This window comes from Equus quagga, chromosome 1 (assembly GCF_021613505.1).
Source record: "Equus quagga isolate Etosha38 chromosome 1, UCLA_HA_Equagga_1.0, whole genome shotgun sequence".
Lineage (NCBI taxonomy): Eukaryota > Metazoa > Chordata > Mammalia > Perissodactyla > Equidae > Equus > Equus quagga.
Window position 1 is genome coordinate 26,622,157 of NC_060267.1, and position 15,583 is coordinate 26,637,739.

Consider the following 15,583-nt stretch of genomic DNA (forward strand, 5'->3'; position numbering starts at 1 on the left):
GTAATTCCACCAGCTGTTTCTAATAGCAACGTGAGCAAATGACTGCTCCCTGCCTCCAGCATGTGCTTGTGTCCTGCAGCCTGACCACTTCTTTCCTCAGCCACAGAGCGAAGGTGGGAGGGGTTCAATAGTTTCAAGAAATTCTTATGCTGGGCCACGTTTAGTGAAAAAGAAAGAAAGTAAATGACTAGTTGGACACACATGTCCACTTGCTAATTAGAAGATCTGACTAATCTTCCTTATGAATAACTAATTAATGGCTCACTACTGCACACTGGAAAAATCAGAAGTAAATGTACGCGTACTAGCATTACAGATACTCTAACGGGAATTTCTTTTCATTATTAATGATTAAGTTAATGAGGAAATTAAGAATATGATCTTGGCATCTAAGAGAATAAGAATTATTATCCATATTTGAAAGCTGTCGAGCAGACTGGAAAGGCATGATCTGTATAACTCGTGTGAAGAACTTCATCCCAAGAGGGAGCTGAGTGAACAGCTGATTGCTTCTGTTGCTAGGAGGGGATGGGAGGTGAGTACAGTGTCCACACTTAACTGTCCTTGCTTTCTCCGCATAATATGTGGAGAACTTCCCAGACATTTTTAGTATTGTTATTGTCCTAATTCTTTTTTCTTTCTTTTGGAGGAAGAGTAGCCCTGAGCTAACTGCTGCCAATCCTCCTCTTTTTGCTGAGGAAGACTGGCCCTGACTAACATCTGTGCCCGTCTTCCTCTACTTTATATGTGGGATGCCTACCACACATGGCGTGCCAAGCGGTGCCATGTCTGCACACAGGATCTAAAAAGATGAACCCCAGGCCACCGAAGCAGAACGTGTGCACTTAACCGCTGCACCACCAGGCTGGCCTCTAATTCTTTTTTTCTTGGCTTAGACTATCAGGAAGACGTTTTACCAGACTCTTAAAACTTATGCATTGTTTTGTTACTAATTTTCACTTTCATACAATTTTCTTCTGACTAATAAGCCTACACTTATTGAGCATCAGCTGTGTACCAATTACTGTGCCAAATGCTTTCCATGTTTTCTCTGTTTAATCCTCAAAACATCTCCTTGATATGAGTTCATAATACTGACTGTTTTACAGATGAGAAGTGGAGGCTTAGGAAAGAAAAATGAAGTTAACCAGAATACTACAGCTGAAAGATGACACAGCCACAAACTCTTGCCTAGGTGTGCCTGAGTTGCAAAGTCAGTTTTTCTCACCACTCGCTGTTATAGCTTATATATTTCAAAATTTGTTTTTGGAAAAAAATTAATTTTGCATTCTTATGTTTTTCGCAATGGACTTGTGTAGTTTTACTTTAATCCTATGTTATTACTTTCAACTTTATATTTTGCCTAAGTATTAGCTGACTCTACATGGCTCTTATTAATTTATATTTATTTGGCAGGAAGAGGAGTATTTTTAGACTTAAAACATGCATACACTATTTTCCTTCCTTAAATTTTTAACCCTGTTGGTGAGGTTATGAAATCCTTTAAAGACACGATTTCCAACCCTGGCTGAACATTGGGATGCTAGGAATCTAAGCTAACAAATAAGCAAAAACTCTAAGTCAGACTCTCTGAGCTGGTGCCCAACCTGAGAAGCTTCCGGATGATACTCATGTGCAGCCCATTTAGAGAACTACTGACTTAAAATAAATAGCCTTTGGCGGTAACATGCTGCTTAGTATGGTTGAGAGCAGTGGTTCTCAATTAGTGTGCATCAGAATCACCTGGAGAGAGAGCTTGTTAAAACTCAGGTTGCTGGGCCACAAGCCCGGAAGTCTGAGTCAGTAGGTGTGGGGCATGGCCTGAGAATTTGCGTTTCTAACAAGTTTTCAGGTGATGCTGATGCTGGTGTTTTGCGCTGCCCTTTGAGAACCACTGCAGGTCTAGGTGTCAGCCTTTGAGAACCACTAACTTGGGGTCTCACTTTCTGAGTTGTCTTTTTAGTTTAAGTGATCAGCATACCCACCTACCCTCCCAGCTCCCCGTTCACACAGCCTTTGCAAGCTGTCATTCAGGATTAGCAGCAGCCCCCGAATGGCCATTACCAACATTAAAGTGCAAGTGTACCTCCAGGTGAGGGATTTTTTGCTGCCTACATGGAACAACCTCAAGTGAATTTCACTCTTTCCTTCATCTATTCTGTGAACGACAAAGATCATTTGGATTTAGAGATCTCTTCATACCATAGCTGCAGGCCTTTCTTTGTTTTCTTTATACCTTCAGTGATTTTTTTAAGTCTCAGAAGGTGAACATTTTTCTGTTCTAATTTGTTTCTAGCAAAAGTGTATCTTTCTCAACAATGTTAAGCAATTACGGATAAATTAGGGTTAGCCAACATTTACCAAAGGATCTCTACTTAACTTAGAAAATTGGAATTAAAAAAGAAAAGATTTGATTGTTGTACAATCCAACATAAAATTGACTATCTTAACCATTTTTAGGTTACAGTTCAGCGGTATTGAGTACATTTATAATATTGCACCATCCATCTCCACAACCCTTTTCATCTTGCGTGACTGAAACTCTGTACCAGTTAAATGTTAGCTCCTTGCTGCCCCTGGCAACCACCATTCTACATGCTCTGTCTATGAATTTGACTACTCTAGTTACCTCATGTAAGTGGAATCATACAGTTTCCCCTATCCTACATTAGTATGGCACTTTTGTTAAAATTAATAAACCAATATTTACACCTTATTTTTTTGCCTAAACCTCATGTTTTATTCAAATTTCATTGGTTTTACCGGATGGCCATTTTTCTGTTCCAGGATCCTATACAATGTGTCACATTACATTTAGTCATCATGTCACCTGGGCTTCTCTGCACTGTGACAGTTTCTCAGACCCTCATAGAAATGAGGAATACCAGATATTTTGTAGAGAGACCCTCAGCTGGGATTTGTCTGATGTTTTCTCATGATTAGACTGGGGTTATGGGTTTTTGGGAGGATGACCATGAAGATAAAGTGCCATTTTCATAACATCGTCCTATCAAGAATACATACTATCAACATGATTATCACTACTGATGCTGACTTGATCCCCACACTGTCAGGTTTCTCTGTGGTGAAGTTCCTCTTCCGTTCTACCCTCTTCTGTGCTGTCCTCTTCAGAAATCAGTACAGTGCAGCCCTCACTTAGGGGTGGAAGTTGTGCTTCACCTCTTTGAGGACAAGTATCTACATAAATTATTTGAAATTCTTCTGCATGGGTGATTTGTCTCTTCTCCTCCATTTATTTCTTTATTCAATCACTTGTTTATCATCAGTATGGACTCATGGATATTTACTTTATACATTGGGTTATCATCCAATATACTTTATTTTCTTGCGTAAATTGTTCAGGCTTGGGTGCTGGAAGCTCTTTTAGCTGACCTTTATGTCCCTTTGACATATTCCCATCATTGTGGGTTTTTTTTTTTAAAAGCATTTCCTTACTTTCTGACGCTGTAAGATGCTCCAGAGTTATCTTTTATATTTCATGTCCCAGTTCTAGAATGAGCCTTTTCTCCAAGTTTCTCTTATTTGAGAACAGTATTAGAAACCAAGATCGGTGTGCCATGTAGTCATTGCTACTTGGGTGTTATTGTTTCTAGGCCCTCTCAGCTGAGAGCAAGGAAATATATGTGTGTATACAATTCCATGTAGATGCACATACCTATAAATATTTCTAGATGTAACCATCTGTATCTACATTAAGCCAAACAGGAGTTTATACTGATATCTCTAAACAGTAATGATAATGTGCATGCAGTGAGGACAGAGGGGAGAAGAGACAGGACAGCTGAGAAAGATAGAAGAGAAGGAGAGGATGATTAGTACAAAATACTAGATTTAAGGATTTAACCCTAGTTTCTGTTTGTCTCTCTCTGTTTTTCTAAAAAGCAACTTTGAAAGTTTATTCATTTATGAAGATTTTAAAAATATACATCATTTAATTAAAAGAAAGAAGGCCAATATTTTTGATTCATTGGTTCTAAAGCTTGTGTATCATAAAACTACAGAGAGGATTTTTTACTCTTTTTTAACTTTTGTTTCTTATATGGGACTGTATATTGAAATCCAGAGAGAGGCAAATAGGCTGTGAAGGGAAAAGGAGGAGAAAGGAAGGCAGAGAGGTAGATTAAGAGGTTAATCAATTCATGGAATAATATTGCCACCTCATGGCCTTTCAGGATGGCTGCTAAAGTATTTTGCATTTTTGTATTTATGATTGAGAATAAGATGTCTTAGTCATGCTCTCTGGAAATGGACCAGGTCAGAGTAAGAGCTCTGTCCCTTATTGCCTGGGTAACGGTAACCTTGGGCAAGTTACTTCACCTCTCTGAATTTTAGTGTTTTGATTTAAAAAAAAATGGAAATAGCAATACCTATCTTTTTCTTTTAAAGATTTTATTTTTCCTTTTTCTCCCCAAAGTCCCCCAGTACATAGTTGTGTATTTTTAGTTGTGGGTCCTTTTAGCTGTGGCATGTGGGATGCCGCCCCAGCATGGCCTGACGAGCGGTGCTGTGTCCACGGCCAGGATCCGAACCACGGAAACCCTGGGCCGCTGAAGCAGAGTGGCGAACTTAACCACTCGGCCACGGGGCTGGCCCCAAGCAATACCTATCTTGCTGAGTTGTTTTGAGATTGAATGAGACGAAGTTTGTAAAAGACCAAGCACAGTGATTGGCGTAGAATAGAGAATTACCAAATGTAATTCCCAGCTTGATTTGTGGTGCTGAATGCCATTGAGGAGTCCAGGATTTTTCACCGTTTGCCTGGTATGTCTATATTAGGAAGCTGAATTGATTCTAAGACTTTTCAAAGCTTAGAAAAGACTTAGGTCTCGCCAGCATATGTGCTTCCAACTTATTTACTGCCCCGTTGAACAAAAAATTAGACATTTGACTCAATGTTCAGGTTTACCTCATTTTAAGTAAGTTTTATGTATGAGAAACTGAATTTATAGACAGTTCAACATTAGGGTTGTTTTAAATATTGAGTTCCCATTAAACATTTGAAGTTATTCAGCTTGCTCTGCAAACTTGGTCACATCATGTAAAAAATTTTTATTTCACAAATAAGACTTTGTATTTGTCACTATTAAAAGTCTGAATTTTAAGCAGATTCTTGGACTGGTGGCTCATATCCTTCGGCTCATTCAACTTGAGCACCTGTCTCATCCCCAGTAGCTTTTCCAGAATTGTTACCTTCACCATAAACCTCGATGACTTTTCCCAGTTCAAGCTGGGCTTTTTTCAGCATTTTTGCTTTGCTAGAGACAACATTTTGGGGAGGATAGGTAGATTGGCAAGCCTTTTCCAAATCTTTCCCAATGCTATCTGAAGTCAGTTTGTTGACCACTTCTTTCAAGTCATTTGTCTGCGCCTCTCAGGTCATGATTTCCATCTTCTGGATTTGGTAGACCTGTGGGTACTAAGCATAAGAGGTGACCTAATCTGATTGTTGCATTTTTTTTAGTGAAACCAGCCTGGAACAGACGAAGCAAATAACCCAAATAACCGTCTGTAATCTTGACATCATCTTGAGCTTCAGTCATGATCTGCCATTTTTTCACCATGGGAGCACATTTTGTCATGGGTAAGATCCATGTCATGGAAACTAGATAGTTTTTGCCTTGAACATCCTCAGTAAATAGGTTGAATTTCCTAAAGGTAACTTTGTCATTCTGCAGATCAGCAAGGCTCACTTCAGAAACCCTTGAGGCCATCAGTCAATTTTGGTTCCTTGAGTTCTTGTGAACAAACTCTTGTGATTTTCTGATATTTCTTATATTGAACATAACTGGTGCTTTCACATCATACCAATCTTTCTTAGAAAATAGATTGACCTTTCTTCTTGGCTCCTTTTTTGCCACCTTTCATAAGGTGGTTGTTTTTGCCAACTGCCATGGTGCTGCACAGAGAGCCAAAAGGGCACATCATTTAAATGTATTCTTTGGATTGAGTCTCTTAAACCCTTACTTGTCTATTTATCACCATTTTTAGAATCATCCCTAACTTGCAGCCCACCACTTGAATTGAATTTTCCAGAAAATTTGGGGCTATGCTTAGTCTATAAGGTGGGAACTGGCATCACCTTGGCCTGCTAGCTATTATGGAATTCCCTGCCACTGAGGTGGGCTTTCTGGTTCCTTCTAGGTTGTGAAGATGTTCCACCTGGCTATCAAGGTATATTGGTTTCCTATGACTGTCGTAACAAATTACCACAAATTTATGATGTCTCAGTTCTGTAGTTCAGAAGTCCAGGTTGTCGTAGCTGCTTTTTTAACTTGTATCCCAGTAAACCAAAAATCAAGGTATTGGCCAGCCTCTGGGGGAAATTTGTTTCCAGCTCACTCAAGTTGTTGGCAGAATTCGTTTCCATGTGGTTTTAGGACTGAGGGCCCCATTTCCTTGCTGTGGTTATTCTCACCTTCTAGAGGCTGCCTGCGTTCCTTGGTTCGTGATTCCCTGCTTGAGACGCAGCAAGAACAGGTTGAATCCTTCTCACCCTTCAAGTGTCTCTGACCTTGCCTTCTGCCCCATCTCTCTTGCTTGTCTTCTACCACAGCTCTCTGACTCTCCAGCCTTCCTCTTCTACTTTTAAGGGCTCAGATGGTTAGATTGAGCCCACTCAGGTAATCCAAAATAATACCCCTATTTTAAGATACAAAACCTTAATCACATCTGGAAGTTTCTTTTGCCATATAATGTAACAGAAAGATAATAGATGATAAATAATAAGATAAAGAAGGCCATGTATGTGAAAGTTCCAGGGAATAGTGTGTGGAAATTGTCTCTTTCTTTTTGGGAGGGGCGGGGGGCGGGACGCGGCGCATGCCTCTGCCTAGCACAACAGATTATGGCTCTTTTTGGTTCATACGCCCAGACTCTGCTGTTGCTCCTATAAATTATGGCAGTTGTCCAGAGGCACATCCTTGAGCAGCTATTCATTCTGTTGTATTGAGCCTTGTTTTTCTACAAGCTCTCAAATCCTGGTGTGGGTAGGTGCTTTCTTTCCTCCGTGTACAAATTTTTATTTCAGAGATCTTGTTTCATATCCCTGCCACTAAGCTTTTGTCAGGGGCCCTCCTGGTCTGCTATGAAAACATGTCCCCGAACATGTTTCCCTAACTGCACTTAGGGATCCAAAGAAGAGGTCCTGGTCTCTCCACCTCCCAGAAGCCTTTTGCCTTTTTATGCAGATTTATTTCTTTTCTCCTTGAGAATCAGCTGTGTGTGACAGGAATGGAAATTCCCTTAGAGAGTTGATAAACAAATTACATGAACCAGTATTTGGGAAGCAGAATGGTGATGTGGTTATGAGCATAAACTCAGAAGTCAGAGTGCCTGGGTTCAAAGCCCATCTCTACTGCTAAGGAGCTGGGTGACCTTTACACATTACTTAACTTCTCTCTGGCTCAGTTTCCTCATCTGTAAATTTCATTGGGTGTGTGTGAGAATTAAATTACTTAGTACATCTAAATGGCTTAAAACAGTGCTAGGCACACAATTATCACATAATAAATGTTTATGATTATTATTTTTATGAATACAAGGAACAGAATAACATGATAGTTAAGGATATTGCTTTGAAATTAGACTGCCTGGGCTTAAATCCCACTACCACCAATTATTAGCTTTGTGTCTTTGGATAAATTACTTACACTTTCTGTACCTCAGTTTCCTCATCTATAAAATGGGGGTAATATTTTTTGTTTGTGGTATTATATGAAATAATGAGAAAAATTTCTTTGTAAGTACTCAGTAAATTATAGATTCAGTGCGCATCTTAAAGTAAAAATACAATACTTGCCAAGGGTTTCTTCTCTTTGGGAAGGATTTGCTTTTTTATATCGAGTTAAGGCATATTAGGGAATTGGAATGTTGTTAGTCCCTTCAGTAATCCACCTTAATAGGAGTCTCAGAATTAGCTGCCCAACTATGCAGCATGCCCAAGGCTTAGACGTAACGACTCAGGAACCCTTACAGGTGTTTGCCTACAGGGCAACTCTAAATTTTAGGTTTGGTTCTTGATATCAGCTCCCATTAATTATTTGGTTAAGTATTGATTTTCTCTCTTCAGTTCCTTATTCTTTGGAGATATCCATTACTTTCTTAGGAAGCTAGTACTGCATTAAAAAATCATATGCATTGAAATTTAGGGCTGGCCCAGTGGCATCGCGGTTAAGTTTGCATGCTCCGTTTCAGCAGCCCAGGGTTTGCAGGTTTGGCTCCCAAGCACAGACCTACATGTGGCTCATCAAGCCACGCTGTGGTGGCGGCCCACATACAAAAAATAGATGAAGATTGGCACAGATGTTAGCTCAGCGATAATCTTCCTCAAGCAAAAAGAGGAATATTGGCAATATGTTAGCTCAGGGTCAATCTTCCTCACCAAAAAGAAAATTTAAAAAAAATCATATGCATTGAAATTTATGTAACATTCTAGTTGTTAAATAGAGTAATTCATACACTATTCTGCTTGAAGCAGAAGTTGAGGCTAGCATAATTCATAACTCCTCCTCAATAGGTGTTTTTGAAAAACCAAGTTTTATCCTGATTGTATAGCAGATTTAATTTACAAAATTTTATTTTCTGAACTATATATAAGTTTCCATTTCTAGATGAGCAGTTTTCAAATATTTCTCTCTGTCGCACCCCCATTGTGATCTCCATCATTCTTCCTTTGGGGAGATGGTGGAGGTGGGAAACAGAGCAGGGCAGGGAGCCTGTGAGTGATGCCCATTGAGTGAGTATCCTTTTCTCACTTATGAATCACAGGTCTATATTATTGATTGGTAGTTTGTGTAATGAATAATCATACTTTACCCTGCATATTGGGATCTCGTGTGGTATGGTTTTGGTCTGCTCTGTTCTAGTATAGAGGAATAACTTTTTCTCTGTGAAATCATTGTGTAGATTTATGAATGTTCAAACATAGAGTATCACCATAGTTGTAGTTGGTCCAATTTATGTTGAGGCATGCAGTTTTTGGAAGACAGTCATGTTTTTCAAGGTGGTTTTTATTTTATCCTTGATGACTGCAGCGTTCAGAGACAAGGAGTTAGACACATACTGATGTGAGAAGTTGCAGAATGAATGAATAAATTCTAAGTCAGGTGGCCATCTTCGAAGAACAATTTCATAATTTCTATAACATGAGCCATGCACGACAGAAATATCTCTAACCCCAATATCCACCGTACAGAGAGCCTTTTCATCTGTTGCGTACTGGTGACCTTCAGTACGATAACCTCAGGTGTTCACTGTAAAGTGCAGTCTGCTGAGGCATTTTTAGATATAGTTAATTGTGTTTTTACCATCAGAAATCTAAAACAGTATCCTCTGGCAATTGTAATTTATTAGTAATGTCTCATTTTGTGTTGCTAATGAGTTACTGCTGGTAAATAATTAGATTGCATTATAATAAAACCTTGTTAGAATTGCCGCTTAGACTGATAATAAAAGGTGTTAATAGTTGTCAGAATTGAGTTCTTTGAGCTAGTATCAGAGACTCACTCATTTTAAAAGCAGCAGAATTAGTTGTTTTTAGAATGTAGTGCCTCTCGGCCCAATTGCCAGATAAAATCCTCTCATATATAAAGTGGCAGAATAAGGAAATATTTAATTTGATTTGGAAATCATAAACATATGCTTCAAAACCATTTCGGTTTTTTTAGAGTAGAGGAAATTATAAATAAATGAATAACAAAAAGAAACTAATAATTGTTGCTACAAGGAATAAAGAAGTTTTAACTTTCTGCCTTTCCCGGTCAGTTACCAAAAGCCTCCAACAATTTTATTCTTGAAGTTGCTAACACATGTTTACCTTTTGGTGATGTCACTCCATGTTAAGAGCCATTATGATTTGTAAGATTGGGTTCCTCATAAAAATGTCCACTGTTTACTTATACTCAACAGCTACTTCAAGTATTCCAACTGAAAACAAATTTAATAGCAGAGGCTCATCCCACAGACTTGCAGTTTGTTTAGTGTGAAATGGATATTTGTAAGTGTTGAATAGGGAAATGGAGTAAGGCAAGTAAATGGCTGTTATCCCATCCGTTGTTTCATGCTGAAAGGGTTTAAATTGTTCAAAATAATTTTTGTTTTTTCCCTGAAAATATCTTATTTCGATGAAATAGCATGAACTGAAGGTGGATAAGTGAATAGATGTGAACAACATGATTTCAAACTAAGTAGTTTGAATTTTCTAGTAACAGTGTAGCTCTGTTTTTGATAGTTTATTTTGCTTGGCTTTTTGTTTTTAAGTATGGTTTATTGAAAAATTTAGCATTTAGGTTGTACAATAAATAAGCTGTGAAAGTATCTTATTTATGTCTATATATTGCAGTATTTACTGAATTTAAACCCTGTGTAAAGATAGGAATCTATAGCAATAGCTTCAACATAGATATAAAAATGCAAAAATATTGAGCATCATTAACAATTATATATGTTGTGTCTCTGTTCTCAGTAACAGTACTTGTTCAACATAATGTAATGACAGAATTTTACCTTTTTTTTTTTTCTCTGAGGAAGATTAGCCTTGAGCTAACATCTGTGCCAATCTCCCTCTATTTTACATGTGGGTTGCTGCAACAGCATGGTGTAGGTCCACGCCTGGGATCCAAACCTGCAAACCCGGGCCACTGAAGCAGAGCGCACCAAACTTCACCACCACACCATGGGGCTGGCCCCGACAGAATGTTATTGTTTTGTTTTGGTTTGTTTTTTTTTGGTGAGGAAGATAGGCCCTGAGCTAAGGTCTGTTGCTGACCTTCCTCTTTTGGCATGAGGAAGATTGTCCATGAGGTGACATCTGTGCCCATCTTCCTCTTTTGTATGTGAGACATTGCCACAGCATGGCTTGATGAGTGGTGTGTAGGTCTATGCCCAGGATCTGAACCCACAAACTCCAGGCCACTGAAGCAGAGCTCAAGAACTTAACCATTACGCCACTGGGCCAGCCACCAGAATTTTATTCTTAATAAAATCTTAATGAACTGTGGACATTGAAATATTCCTTTGGGTCGGGTCAATGTTCTATGTAACATTTAAAAATTTTGTTTGATATTTTGACCTCAAGAAATTATATTCATTCATTCATTCCATTTTTTTAGGACACAATTAAGTTTACTTCGAGTATTTCTTGGGAGGAAAGAACACCACACTTGTACTCAGTTAAGAGAAACGTTTTTACAGTCCAGAGGTCTTTTTTTTCACCCATCCTGCCATGAATTCATAGGGAATGAGGTCCAGCCACTCAGGCTCCTTTCTGCTGGTTCTCACAAATGTGCTTCTCTGGGTGGAGCAGGCTGGCGCTTCAGTTGAACCCAAGTACCTTTCTCTTTGGCTTCCTTCTTTTTCTGATCATTTTCCTTCACACGTTTCAGGAAAATATGTCAGTTCTTAGAGTGCTTAATATGTTCAATATGTACATTACTTCTCTCAGCAAGAATCTTGCCCTTGTTTGTTTACAACAATACCACCAGCATGCTGGGTAACATTGTAGACTCTTCTAGTTTTGCCATGGTAGCATTTGTGGGGCATTCCTTTTTGAACAGCGCCCATTCCCTTAATGTCTACAATATCACCTTTCTTGTAGATTCCCATGTATGTGGCAAAGTAACAACTCCATATTTTCTAAAAGGCCTAGAGAACGTATAGCAGGTGCCTCTCTGCTCTCCCTTTGTGTTGGTCATTTTGGTGAATTACTGGAAGATGGCAGTTCTGACCAAAACACTCATTCATTCATTTTAGAAAAAAAGAAAAATATAACAGAGGTGTCTATCCCTGGATTTCCTCCCTGTCCTGCTCCAGTTCCTCCTCAGTCTCAGAATTGGTCCCTGGCTGGGCCCAACAGCCCTCTGAAATGAGGTCAGCAACATTGAGGGCCATGTGGATGTATTGTAGAATGTCTCCATGTCCCCAGAGGTCCTCTTGTCCTCTGTTACTATGTTGATTGGCACACCCGTATAGCCAAAATGTCCACCATGACGGATTCTTTGGATATAGTTTTCCCTGTTGGTTGGAAAGTCATGGTTGATGACTAGAGCAGATTGCTGCACATCAGTGCCTCTGGCCCATGTCAAGAAAGATGACAGGTCTAGTAGAGGAGAGGTCAAAGGTCAAAGGAAACATCCCCTTACCCCCACAGACCTTGGGCATGCCAGATTTATTCCAAGTTGCTATGTTTCCGGGGGTTGGGGGTCACTAGTTGGCCCCTTGGAGAGGGGATCACCTTGAAAGAGCTTGCTTTTTAATGTCTGTGAGTGACCAAATGGGTATTTTGTGTAAAAAAGACAGTCATGTCCTTGCATGGACATGATTGGAAGGTCACTAACATAGTATTCTATTAGGATCTTCTTATCCACAACCTATGCACTTCTTCTATAAGCTCTTAGCAGTTTTGTGTTTCTCCTATTATATGTATTGCTCACCTACTGAGTCACTTAGCCACAAGACTTAACCAAGAATCAGGGTCTCTAACTGATGTTTCATCACTTATTTTTGTATGTTACTTGCATTTACTTTATGTATTTCTAAAAGCCTCTGTAAATTCTTGCGTGTATGTGTGTAATAAGGTAGATATAAATAAATTAAAATGTCACTGTATAAAAAATACTAACAGCAGGGGAAAAGAGAGCAACACAATCACTTATTACATCTATATGTTCACTTGATGAGAATTTACTACTTATTTAGGAGAGGTGCAGCTTTTCCTGATTCTTAAGACATGAGATCCGATTTGCACCATTAGTCCTTATGGAGGAGACATTGTGGTGTAGTAGGTCGACTTGTCAACAGATTCTTTAAAATAATATAACTTGAATTCTCTCTTTCGTATTATGTTTAATGTCAGTTTCAAAAATAATAATAATATTAATAGTATTTGGGTTCAGCCCCGGTGGGTTAGTGGTTAAGTTCAGAATGCTCTGCTTCAAGTGCCGGGTTCAGTTCCTGGGCACGGACCTGCACCACTCTGTTAATAGCCTTGCTGTGGTGGCCCACGTACTAAAAAATAGAGGAAAATTGGCACAGACGTTAGCTCAGGGTGAATCTTCCTTAGCAAAAAAATAATAAAAATAAACATAATAAAATAATATTTTGAGTAAAATTCTTCTGAAGGATATATATTTCACTAATTCTTTAAAAAACTTTTTTAATCAAGATATAATTCACATGCCATAAAATTAACCTTGATTTATTATTTAGGTGGTATAAATTTTCTCCTTGGATCAAGCCTGACTATCAAAAAGTTGTTTATTTGGTCCACACAATTTTGCCTCATCAGAGATTTGCCTTTTCTCAACTAACAGAATATTATTATGTTGCCAAGAAAGTGAAAAATAGCTTCTTGAAACCTCTCCATGAGGCATGTTTGTAACCTTAGCCTATGCCATTACCCATATTAATGCCTTTTTAAATCTCTTCTATACTTTTACCTTCCTCAGTATTCTTTGAATCCTTCAAGGGAAGCGATTTTTGTGTCATGTTATTCAATGAGTCTTAGGGACCTAGGAGAGTGCCTGGTTTGTGGCATGTGCTCAACAGTTTTGTTGCATGAAAGAGTGAATGAATGAAGATAATTTGTTCTTTTTTTAAAAGACTTTTAGAGGAAACTCCATAATCTCATTCATCCATTTTATGTTTAATAGTGAACACAATTTAGAAATTTTTGCTTCGCTGGTGGCCCATTGCTTCACATGTCAGTTGTGATAGGCAATGTCTCATTATTCCTTGTGTTAGGGATCAAGGCCGTCAAGTAGTGATGAACAATGCAGGCTTTGGAGTCAAACAAAGGGATGTGAACTGTGGCTCTGCTGCGTTTTAACTGTGAGTTATTGGATACATTACTTAACCTCACTGTCATCTCTTCCTTTGTGAAATGGCTATGAAGTGGTATCCACTTCATGGAGTGGTTGTGAGTACTGAGTGAGACAATGCACATAAAGCACTTAGCCTGGCACATAATAAGTGCTCAATAAAACAAGTTTTACTGTAGTTGATCTTCAGATAGTTGGTTTTCCCTTCCTGCTAAGTAAGCCTAGTTTCTTTAATCCGATCCAAGTTTCGTTGTCCAATGGTTCGGTTATTCTCCTTAATTTCACTTAGCTAAAGAAATGTTTTTGCCTAGTGAAAATATGCGTGGTAGATTAATAAGATCATCTAGTTAATAAAGTAATCTAGTTACTAGGTTAAGTTTTGCCTTGTGTTATTAATTATAGGAATTCCTTTCCATTCTTTGATCTTTTATTGTGTTTTCCCAGCTATTTGACCTAGTGAAATAAATTCTCAACAAAAATGCTACTTCCAAAATTTAAGGTGGTTGATATCTTAAAAGTGTTACATTTGCTGAATAAGTGGTCAGAATTATTTTTCTCTCTGACCTAAATTCATTTTTGTCATTATGTGCAGAATTTCAGCAAATCTAATTTTATTTATAGACTTTTACGTCCCAATGATGCTAAATAAAGTGAATTTTGCAAAATCTAGTTTCAATACCCCAAGAGTCCTTAAGTCCCAAGAATAAAGAGTGCTGACTTAGAAGACAGAAGAGCTGTGTTCTCATTCTGATTGCCTCGGTTATTAGTTTGTGACCTTGGGCAAGTCATTTAACTTCACTCATTTCATTTTACTCTTCTTTTCATATCTTTTCTACCTCACAGAGTCATTTTGAGGGTGAGTTGAAAAAATATTTGGGAATGGTAAAAACTGTAGAAATCGAGGATATTGTTTTTTTCTGTAAGGCGGTGTTATGTGCTGTTAATTTTTTAGACGAGATAACTTAGGTTAAGACAGTGAAAATGTGTCTATTTACCTGACTTTTTATTCCAGATCAATCTCAGAAATATTCAGGAACTGTTTTTTTTTTCAGGTTATAACCATATCAATTTATTATTTTTTCAACAGTGTCAGCTTATAATATAGTTTATTGTCTATTTCTGGCTTTGTATGATTTCTTTTTTTCTTTTCTTTTTTTTTTGAGGAAGATTAGCTCTGAGCTAACATACACTGCCAATCTTCCTCTTTTTAGTGAGGAAGACTGGCCCTGGGCTAACATCCATGCCCATCTTCCTCTACTTTATATGTGGGACGCCTACCATAGCATGGCTTGCCAAGCGGTGCCATGTCCGCACCCAGGATCCGAACCAGCAAACCCCTGGCCACCGAAGCGGAACGTGCGAACTTAACCACTGTGCCACTGGGCCAGCCCCTGTTTGTTCACTTTAAATCATTGCTTTCTCATGTCAGTAACTCACACCAAGTTAATATGAATGAAACAGTGTAATTTGTGTATGTTAATATTAATGAAACAGTCTAATTTATGTATGACATTTTTGGGAAAGAAAACCCCATCTCATCCATCAATGTTTTTTAGTTGGCTTAATTTTGATTTTCCAATATTGAGTCCCGTTCATATTCCTTTTCACTGGAATGACCATTTTATGAAGAAGATAATGATACTGTCTTTTCATGTATGATGCTATACAATTTTAAAATGCTTACGCGTGCATTATCTCATCCCATCCTCTCAAAAACTTGTTGAGGTTAGCATTACTCTGTTAATTTT

At 38.4% G+C, this 15,583-nt stretch overlaps 1 protein-coding gene and 1 non-coding gene across 3 annotated transcripts in view; one reads left to right on the forward strand and one right to left on the reverse strand.

Moving 5' to 3' along the window:
* Positions 1-15,583, forward strand: part of SLC2A13 (solute carrier family 2 member 13) — a 273,017-nt gene that overhangs the window by 96,586 nt on the left and 160,848 nt on the right. The window lies entirely within an intron of this gene.
* On the reverse strand, positions 12,119-12,257 carry LOC124231317 (small nucleolar RNA SNORA67). Its single transcript, XR_006886490.1, has one exon. It is a non-coding gene; the product is annotated as a small nucleolar RNA SNORA67 (small nucleolar RNA).